Here is a 9,540-nt window from a genome sequence, read left to right on the forward strand (position 1 = left end):
GGGATGGGTTTTCAAATTGAGGCAATGCTGCTGAGCTAACGGCACCCTTCCTGACAGAAGGGCCACCACATACAATGCCTTCTTGCAATCCTCAGTGCAAAAATCACCCACTGAGGTATGAGAGCAGCCAAGCGCAGACTTGCTTTCACAAGTCACACGGAAACAGCTCCTTCTGTGTGGCTCCCCAGTTTTTTTCCAAAGCTCATGCCCATGACTCTCATCAATGCAACCTAATGAATACTAAAGGGACCCATGCAGAGTTCTGACCTATCCCTCACCTTCCACACTGATCTCGAGCGTGCACATCAGCTCCTTTCTTAAGAAGAAATTCCGCTATCTCTTCCTGATGTTCTGAGACAGCAGGAATAAGCAGGGTACATCCCTCCTGATAGGACATTGATTCAGAGAAAACTCCAGGAACCTGCCAACAAAGTTTTAAGTTGACAAGCAGGTATTCTTTATTGTGGCGCTGGGAGACACGGGGGATAGCTCCTCCAAGCATGTCTCAACCAGGCATCAACCAGGCTGTGATTATGTTGTCCTTAAACATACATATTCATTAGATTACATACATTACATCACACTTTTTAGAGAATGCCTCCTGCATGCACACTAAAATGTGATAGTGGGCTTTTGGACCCCTGGTGCTTATTTCTTCATCACTTTGTTTTAGGATCATTGTCGTATCAGTAACCACCAGCCGGTTCTGGCAAAGCTTATCTTAGTAATTTGCTTTTCTCTATAGTGGCTAACAAAGCCTAACGTTTTTGAGGTTACTTATTTACAGCCCTATTCTTCAATCAACCCCATTCTTCAACATATAAATCCGTCAAGTTAAAAATCAAAGTGAAAAAGTCCCCTCAAGATGAGCATTAACATGACTTTCTGAGAGAGCTTTTGTAACAAATCTAAAAATTTACCTTATTCTGGGCATCAATATTGACGTTATGCTCAAGTAATAGCCCTGCCACAGATGTATTAGGAGATATAACAGCAAGATGAAGGGCAGTATTCCCATCTGCATCTGCCAGATTTGGGTCAGCACCATGCTCTAGCAGAATAGCCACACACTTTTCTTGCTGGCACTGTACTGCCTGGCAACAACACACAAGAAGGGTAAAATTTCCAACATTTACATTCCACTTTGTCACAATTATCCCACCTTTGGCAACAGCAACTTACATTACTAGTAATGTGAAAATGTAACCCACCTCTTCTTCAGTCACAGTGAGCAAAGACCATGCTCTGAAACGTGAAGTCTTGCATCCACAGAAAAGAGCTGGAAAATGAAGGTTCAGTGTTTGTATGTGTTAACTCTGTAGCTGCCTGGGACTGAACAAATTGCTCCTGCCCTGAGTGCTTGTGGTAGTATCACAGTATGTTAGAGATTGGAAGGGACCTCAAAAGATCATCTAGTCCAATCCCCCTGCCAGAGCAGGAACACCTAGATAAGGTTACACAGGAATGTGTCCAGGCGGGTTTTGAATGTCTCCAGAGAAGGAGACTCCACAACCCCCCTGGGCAGCCTGTTCCAGTGTTCCGTCACCCTCACTGAGAAGCAGTTTCTTCTCACGTTTAAGTGGAACCTCTTGTGTTCCAGTTTGTATCCATTACCCCTTGTCCTATCATTGTTTGCCACTGAGAACAGCCTGGCTCCATCCTCGTGACACTCCCCCTTTATATATTTATATACAGTATAAGGTCACCCCTCAGTCTCCTCTTCTCCAAACTATAGAGACCCAGCTCCCTCAGCCTTCCCTCATAAGGGAGATGCTCCACTCCCTTCATCATCTTAGCTGCCCTGCGCTGGACTCTCTCCAGCAGGTCCCTGTCCTTCTTGAACTGAGGGGCCCAGAACTGGACACAATATTCCAGATGCGGTCTCACCAGGGCAGAGTAGAGGGGAAGGAGAACCTCTCTCGACCTACTGACCACCCCCCTTCTAATACACCCCAGGATGCCATTGGCCTTCTTGGCCACAAGGGCACAGTGTTGGCTCATGGTCATCCTGCCATCCACTAGGACCCCCAGGTCCCTCTCCCCTACACTACTCTCTAACAGGTCGTTCCCCAACCTGTACTGGAACCTGGGGTTGTTCCTGCCCAGATGCAGGACTCTGCACTTTCCCTTGTTATATTTCATCAAGTTACTCCCTGCCCAACTCTCCAGCCTGTCCAGGTCACGCTGGATGGCAGCACAGCCTTCTGGCGTGTCAGCCACTCCTCGCAGCTTAGTGTCATCAGCAAACTTGCTGACAGTACACTCAATTCCCTCATCTAAATCGTTGATGAATATATTAAATAATACTGGTCCCAGTACTGACCCTTGAGGCACTCCACCAGATACAGGCCTCCAACTGGACTCTGCCCATAGACTACAACTCTCTGGCTTCTGTCCTTCAGCCAGTTTGCAGTCCACCTCACTACCTGAATATCCAGACCACACTTCCTCAATTTAGCTATGAGGATGCTGTGGGAGACTGTGTCAAATGCTTTGCTGAAGTCAAGGTAGACCACGTCCACCGCTCTGCCATCATCCATCCACAATGTTATTTCCTCATAAAAGGCTATGAGGTTGGTCAAGCATGACTTCCCCTTGGTAAAGCCATGTTGACTGCCCCTCATAACCCTCTCATCCTTGACATGCCTTAAGATGGCATCAAGGATAAGGTGTTCCATCACTTTCCCAGGGATGGAAGTGAGGCTGACCGGTCTATAGTTACCCGGGTCCTCCTTCTTGCCCTTTTTGAAGACTGGAGTGACATTTGCTTTCCTCCAGTCCTCAGGCACCTCTCCCGTTTCCCAAGACTTGGTAAAGATGATGGAGAGTGGTCTAGCAATGACTTCCGCCAGTTCCCTCAGCACCCGCGGGTGCATCTCATCTGGACCCATGGATTTATGGATGTCCAGATTGCTCAACTGGTCCCTAACCCATTCCTCATCAACTAAGGCAAACTGCTCCAGTGACCTGACTTCATCTGAGGTCTCAGGAGTACAGTGCTCTTCAGGACTGCCTCCGGCAGAGTAGACAGAGACAAAGAAGGCATTCAATAACTCTGCCATCTCGGTATCTTCTGTCACCAGAGCACCCATCCCATTCACCAGTGGGCCTACCTTGCCTCTGGTGTTAGTTTTATCAGCTTTGTATTTGAAAAAGCTCTTTCTGTTGTCCTTGACCCCTCTGGCCAGATTTAATTCTAAGGAGGCCTTAGCCATCCTAGCTGCCTTCCTACATCCTCTAGCAGCAGCCTTATATTCCTCCCAAGTGGCCAGCCCCTCCTTCCATGACCTGTAAACTCTGCTCTTCCACTTGAGCATACCCAGCAGTTCCTTATTCAGCCATGCAGGTCTCCTGGCCCTCTTCCTTGACTTCCTACGTGTCGGGATGCTCTGCTCTTGAGCTCGGAATAAGCAGTTCTTGAATGTCAACCAACTATTTTGGGCCCCTTTACCTTCAAGCAGCCTTGCCCATGGGATTTCCCCTAGCAATTGCTTGAAAAGGCCAAAGGTTGCCCTGCTAAAGTCCAGGGTTGCAATTCTACTTGCTATTGTACTGGTCCTACCACACAAGATCCTGAATTCCACCATCTCGTGGTCGCTGCAACCAAGGCAGCCCTCAACCTTTACTGCTTCGACCAGACCCTCCTTGTTAGTGAGGATGAGATCCAGCAGCGCTCCTCTCCTGGTTGGCTGATCCACCATTTGCATGAGGAAGTTATCATCCATACACGGGAGGAACCTCCCGGACTGTGGCTGGGTTGCTGTGTAGTCCTTCCAGCAAACACCAGGGAAGTTAAAATCCCCCACGACGACCACGGCCTGTGACTGTGAGGCCGCTCTCAGCTGCCTGTAGAAGACCTCGTCAACTTCCTCACCCTGATCTGGTGGCCTGTAACAGACACCCACAACAGTATCGCCCCTGCCAGCCTGCCCCTTAATTCTCACCCACAGACTCTCAACTCGCTCGTCCCCTGTTCCTGGAGAGAACTCAGTACATTGCAGCTGCTCTCGCACATAAAGAGCAACCCCACCACCCCGCCTGGCTGGCCTGTCTTTCCTGAAAAGGACATAGCCCTCCATGCCTATATTCCAGTCATGCGAGCTGTCCCACCACGTCTCTGTAATTGCCACCAGATCATAATCTCCTGACTTAACACAGGTCTCCAACTCCTCCTGCTTATTTCCCATGCTGTGCGCATTGGTGTACAGGCATTTCAAGGAGGGAGCTGAGCTCACCGATTTCACCCTAGGATTATAGGAGGCCTCCCAGTCTTCATCAATCCTAGAGTGCTGCCCCACTGGGGCAAGCCCAGTTACAACCCCATCCCCCTTCGAATCTAGTTTAAAGCTCTCCAAATGAGCCCTGCTAATTCATGCCCCAGCATCCTTTTGCCTCTGTGAGTTAAACCTTTCCCACGTGCCATCATCCGGACTGGAGCCTTATAAAACCAGCCGTTATCAAAGAACCCAAAGCCCTGCCTAAAGCACCAGTCTCGTAGCCAATTGTTTACGGACTGAATTTTCCCATACAATCCCACATCATCACCGGAAGATGGAAGAAGTGAGGAGAAGATCACTTGAGCCCCAGACTCTTTCACCATCCGCCCCAAGGCCCTGTAGTCTTTCTTCATCCCCCTCAGACTGCGGGAAGCAGCTTCCCCCCCACCTGTCTGGAAGACCAGCAGCGGGTAGTAGTCTGTCGGGTGCACCAGGCTGGGGAGCACCCTGGTGATATCCCTGATCCGGGCTCCAGGCAGACTACACGCTTCCCTATGATGGGGGTCAACTCTGCATATCGGGCCCTCTGTTCCTCTCAGAAGGGAATCGCCTACGACAATTACCTTTCTTTCTTTCTTGTCAGAGGCAGTCTTGAGGTGCGAAGTCAACCGCCTTTTCCTATGTGACCTTGTAGTCTGGCCTTGCACCACATCCTCACCTACCTCTCCATCAAGATCCAGGGCCTCAAACCTATTACTGAGGGGCACCTGGGGAAGCAGGGCAGGAAGGGAGGAAGGTTGCCCACGGTTCCGAACTGGAACTCGCTTCCAACCCTCATCGTCCTTTTGGTCCCTTACCTCTGGGCGACAGCTACAGAGCAGGGGCTGTCTCGGGTCATCCCCCTCTGTCAGAGAGGACAGGGGGTCCATCCCCTTTTGCGGGGTATCTCCCTGGAACCGTTCCTGCTGACATGCTAGGGAGTTACTCCACCAGTCGATCTCCCTTTCACAGTCCCTGATGGTCCTCAGCGTCTCGACCTCCTCCTTAAGTTCTGCCACCAATCTAAGCAGATCTTCTACCTGCTCACACCTCACGCAGGTGGAATGTTGGCCTCCCTCCCTCGGCAGCAGCAGGCTCTGGCACTCCCGGCAGCCAGAGACCTGAACAGCCACGGTTTGGGGCAGGGTCTCTGTCTGAGTTGCTACAGTCTCCTTACTGCAAGCTCTCCTTCTGGAGGCGACCATATTGGTCAGCAGTCTGGGACACCAGCAACAGGGTTCACAACACAACCTGCTTGTTCCTCCCTGCGCCCGGTGGGCAACCGCTGCCCTCCCAAAGGCTCTTTCAAGGCAAGGGGCAGGGGTGCGGTCGCCGTTACCGCGGGAACGCCCCCCGCCACGTCAGCCGCTCTCTCGCAAGGGCTGCTGGGGCTTCGGGGATCGGGAGATGTCGGGAATCGCGATGTCTCTGCGCTATCCCCTCTGCTTTTCCTAATCTCTGCTGAACCTCGTGGTTGCTGAAGCGTGTCGGCTCCGGCTCTAGCTGGGCTAGCTCCGATCAGCTGTGTCCTAAGAAGTGGTGATTTAATATAATTGAATGCTTATACCCTTGTCTATGGCCTCATTTAAATGAATCATTATAGAATCATTGAATGGTTTGCGTTGGAAGGGACCTTGAAGATCATCTAGTGCTGTCCTGGGTTCAGCAGCAGCAGTCATTTTTTCTTAGTAGCTGTTGCAGCACTGTGTTTTTGACTTTCGGCCTGGGAACGGAGCTGATAACACCGATGTTTAGACTGACCAAGGACTTTGTGAGTCTCATGCTCTGCCAGGGAGGAGGAGAAGCCGGGAGGAAGCAGGGACAGGACACCTGACCCAAAACTAACCAAAGAGGTATTCCATACCACAGCACGTCATGCCCAGGATGTAGAACTGAGAGTTCCCGGAAGGGCTGGATCATGGCAGGGTGGGGGTGAGGTACCGGTTGGTGAGCAGTTGTATTCTCTTGCTTGTTATTTCCTTTATCATTATTACTATTAGTGGCAGCAGTAGTGATTTGTGTTATACCTTAGTTATTAAACTGTTCTTATCTCAACCCGTGGGAGCTGCATTCTTTTGATTCTCCTCCCCGTCCCTCCAGGAGCAGAGGGAAGAAAGGTGGGGGGGGGAAGTGGACTTCGTGGTTCTGATTTATGGCCTGGGCTTAAACCACGACAAGTGCCATCAACAGAGACATTGAAGATGCTGCTTTCCAAGTGAAACAGCAGTAATAGCTTTGCAGAGCTGGGATGTTAATCAGAGAATCATAGAATAGTTAAGGTTGGAAAGGACCTTGAGATCATCGAGTTCCAACCCCCTGCCATGGGCAGGGTATGGTTACTAGCAGTGGAAACCATGCTGCCTTCACTAACCAGGTTGGGAATGTTGGAATGCTCTTCTTCATGCTGTGAGGAAAATCTTTTCATGCTTAGCACCTCCAGGCATAAAATGAAAACAAAGCAATTCATTAGGAGACATGGTAATCAAAGCCTGTATCCTGCTAAATACAGCAGCAGTTGCCTCTGGCAGCACATTTAATGACAGCACAGAGGCGATAAAACATTAGGTCATGATTCCATTTATATGCAACTTTACTTTCAGAGTTGGACTTTCCTTAGTATTTTTGTAACACAGCCATGGAAGATCTTAATTTCATTACAGTGCCCTGAGTTCTCCTGCTTATAGTGCTGTCTTCTTACCTTTATACAGGGTTTTTCACAGTTGAGGGCATTATAAAGGCTATGGAGATAACAACCACGCGTTTATGCTTAACCATGGTTCTCTCATGTGCTACTGAGGTGCAGCCAATTTTGAGCCAGAAGCTTTAATAATACAGAGAGTAATTTTGGGCAAGACACAGTTTCTGGATAGTCCTACTCAATACTCAGATGGGAGCAGGACCACCTTCTGGCATTATTACTTTTTCCTGCAGAATTCCCAAAGAATGAGAGAGAGAAAACAAAGAGACTGGAGTGGTGGATGAGTTCATTCAGTGTCTTTTTCCACCTGATCTGTGAAATGCATGAGGACAAAACAGTCTAAAAAATGTCCTGAAAGTCACAGAGTTGCTTTCAGTATGTATTTTTCCTTTTCCACACTTTGTCTTTAGTACTTTTGGCTGTCCTGGCCATCTCCAGCCCAGAGAACTGTCTCATGTTACATTCATAAGGGCTGAAAAACTATTGGCAGTGCTGCAAAATCTCAGACAACACTGTCAGAATACTGCAAGGTTCTGCTCATTCCTGTGTAACATTGATTTCACTAGAGCCAAAGACTGAAGCTTTGAAGCCTCTGCCTCGTTCAGGCTGATGAAAACCTGACCGATTCTTATTTCACTCTCTTTTTCCACTGAAAACAGGCCTTTAAGAAAAACTCTTACTAGCTTAAGGGCGACCTTATCACCATGTTCCAGTATTTAAAAGGTGGCTACAGAGAAGATAGAGCCTCTTTTTACAAGGAGTCACATGTGAAAAACAAAGAGGTAACAGGTACAAGTTATACTCCTGGGGAGATTCTGACTAGACATAGGAGGAAGATTTTCACAATGAAAACAATCAGCCATTGGAATTTCCACAGGGATTTGGTAGATTGCCCAGCATTGGCACTTAAAACTCAGCTGGACAATGTGCTGGGATATCTAGTCTAGGTCACACTTGCCTAGAAAGGTTGGACCAAATGATTGCTGAGGTCCCTTCCAGCCTGATACTCTGTGATTTTACTACTGTTGTCCAGATTATTCTCGCACAGAGAGCCAAGAAAGCTCTTAAACCTAGAAAGCTTCATTTCTTGCTGTGGAAAAGAAAAACCACCCCCATTAATGAGGGTTTATTAGGATTTGGAACATTCAGGTTTAATTCTTGGACCCATTTACTCTGTCCCTCTGAGCTGGTGCTGTTTGTATTAGAAGGCAGGTCACTAATCTGTCACGTGAATATATCAGAGCTCAGCTTTGTGCAGAATGGTCCTTTGTTGCTGACTTGTTTGTTGCTTTGCTTTAAGCACCACAGGTCTGTGTGGAGAATCAAAGGAGAAATGACTTTTCTATCCAAAATCCTGTGTTGCCTGACTAAGATTTCAGTGCTTGACACTGGCTTGCCATCACTTGTTATCTGTGCTTCAGATCTTGTTGTATGGCTCTAGTTGGTTTTCAGTGTCCGCTCTGAGTCTGATTTGGTTTCATGTAGGACTTCTTTTGTTGAACCACAGATCTGGAACCCAACGGCAACTTTCCCATTCTCTTTGGGCTGAATAGACACCTTCTGTTCCCAGGCAATTTGGAAACTTCTCCCCCTTGGTTTCTCAGGAATAGATGACACCATTTGGACACAACTTTAAATACCCACTACAGGCAACTCTCTGTCTCTTGTGTAATGTGAGAGGGATTTAAACCTGTGGAATCAAAAGGAAGGGAGCTGGAACCACGATGATTTGTTCCTTTTGGAGGATTGACTTGAGAAGAGACACCGAGTCTTTTCCCTTCCTCTGGTGTCTCCCCTCCTTTCTGAAGACCTGAGGAGCACATCCTTGATTCCACAATAATTCCAGCCCCAAAGCAGTTCACTGAAGGGAAGAATGTCAGAACATTCCAATGGATCTTCCAGGACAGAATTGGGTATGTTGTGTTGCTTCTATAGGCAGGAGCAGCACTTCCTGTGACCTTCCTGATCACTGCTGGGATGCTCATGCAAAGCAGTCAGATTAGTTTGTTGTAATAACAACAGCTTTGGGCTGGTTTTCCTGTTGCTAGGAATAATTTTGGGTGGTAAAGGTAAGATCTAGGTCATAAAGACTTGTTCTGGGATAAATAATCCTCACTTGAGGTGGGCAGAAACCATCCAGCAGCTGTTTTGTGTGAGCACTGTGATAGTTTGGTTCAATAGTTCATAGGCATCCAGCTCTTCATAAGCTTTCTGCTTTTCTTTATCTTTCTAAGTTAAGTTGATTTCTTGCTCTTCACATGACTGAAGGGCTCTTTTTGCCCATGGCTGGGGTGGTTTAACCATATGGACGTGGGCTACATGTGGGTTTTGTGGCAGGCAGAGGAAATGGGCTGAATTATTGCTGTTATTTTCATGTTAAAGAGAGACTTTAGCAACCTGAACCTGAGGCTTGAAGCCAAGTTCATTTTCAAGTGCATTGACGTTCTGAAATCTAGTTTATGCACAGGTCTTGTACTTGATTCAGCCCCATAGTTTGAAATGTATTGTGCACCCTGCAGTGCACAGGGATGTTTTGGATGGGCTCCTTTTCCTTAGGTAAGTTGTTGAGTAGCAAGTAGGCACTTT

This window comes from Psittacula echo (genome assembly GCF_963264785.1).
Source record: "Psittacula echo genome assembly, chromosome: 1".
In the NCBI taxonomy this organism is placed as follows: domain Eukaryota; kingdom Metazoa; phylum Chordata; class Aves; order Psittaciformes; family Psittacidae; genus Psittacula; species Psittacula echo.